This window comes from Tupaia chinensis, unplaced genomic scaffold (assembly GCF_000334495.1).
Source record: "Tupaia chinensis unplaced genomic scaffold, TupChi_1.0 Scaffold000610_1, whole genome shotgun sequence".
In the NCBI taxonomy this organism is placed as follows: Eukaryota; Metazoa; Chordata; class Mammalia; order Scandentia; family Tupaiidae; genus Tupaia; species Tupaia belangeri.
The window spans coordinates 2,804,585-2,805,767 of NW_006160129.1; the positions used below are offsets into that span (position 1 = coordinate 2,804,585).

The 1,183-nt window shown below is 45.6% G+C and overlaps 1 pseudogene; it reads left to right on the top strand.

Moving 5' to 3' along the window:
* Positions 1 to 806, top strand: part of LOC102501749 (40S ribosomal protein S7 pseudogene) — a 5,604-nt pseudogene extending 4,798 nt beyond the window's left edge.
* Positions 807 to 1,183: the final 377 nt, after the last annotated feature.

Consider the following 1,183-nt stretch of genomic DNA (forward strand, 5'->3'; position numbering starts at 1 on the left):
CTGAGAGGAGAATGGAGGAGAAGGGATTGTGGCCTGACCATCCCCTCTGGGGGGTGAATTCTCGCTTTCTTTCTCTCTGTCTCTCTCTGTCTTTCTAGCAAGCACACGCTCCCTATAGCAAAAACCTCTCAAAAAAAAAAAAAAAAAGTCAGAGGGCTCTTACTTCCCTTAGCTGATGCTCACCAAGGAGCAGGCATATTCAGCTCAAGTGCCAAGATCATGAAGCTCAATGACAAGAAGCCCCACCCGTTCTAGTAGGGCATCTCCTAGGTTCCTCTGGAGCTGGAGATGAATTCATACCTCAAGGCACAGCTCAGGGAGCTGAACACTCAGCAGCCAGGAAAATAGAAGGGGTGGTGCTCAGAAAGCTATTGTGATTTTTGCTCCTGTTCTTCGACTGAAGTCCTTCCAGAAAATCCATGTGTGGCTAGTACGTGAACTAGAGAAAAAGTTCAGTGGGAAGCACGTGGTCTTTATTGCTCAGGGGAGAATTCTGCCTTAGCCAACTAAAAGTAAGCAAAAGTATGAAAAATAAGCAAAAGTGTCCCAGGAGTCAGACTCTGACAGCTGAACATGATGCCATCCTGGGGGACTTGGTCCTCCCAAGTGAAATTGTGAGCAAGAGGATACAGGTGTAACCAGATGGCAGTAGACTCACAAAGGTTTGCTTGACAAAACACAGCAGAACGATGTGGAACACCAGGACTGAAACGACTTTTTCTGGTGTCTCTGAGAAGCTTATGGGCAAGGATGTTAATTTTGAATCCTCAGAGTCTCGTTTATTAAAAAACAAATTAATTTCATAAATATGCTAAATCAAGTATCATCACGGTATTGTTTTTTCTTTTCTTTTTTTTTTTGGAGAAATTTTTACTATAGGGCACGTGCGTTCACCAGACAGACAGAGACAGAGAGACAGAAAGTGAGAAATCATCTCCTGGGGGGATGGCCACGCCACAGTCCCTTCTCCTCCATTCTCCTCTCAGGATCTTGGGCATGCACACACATGCGCTCGGCGTCAGTTTAAGCCCCTGGGTCTGGGACTCGAACCACGGTTGACTGCGTGCAAGTCCAGCGACATAGCCATTACGCTAACTGCTGGTCACTATTTTTCCTTCTTTTTAAAATCTTCCAGAGGGTACTCACCAGAAAGAGAGAGACAGAGAGAAGGAAAGTAATAAGG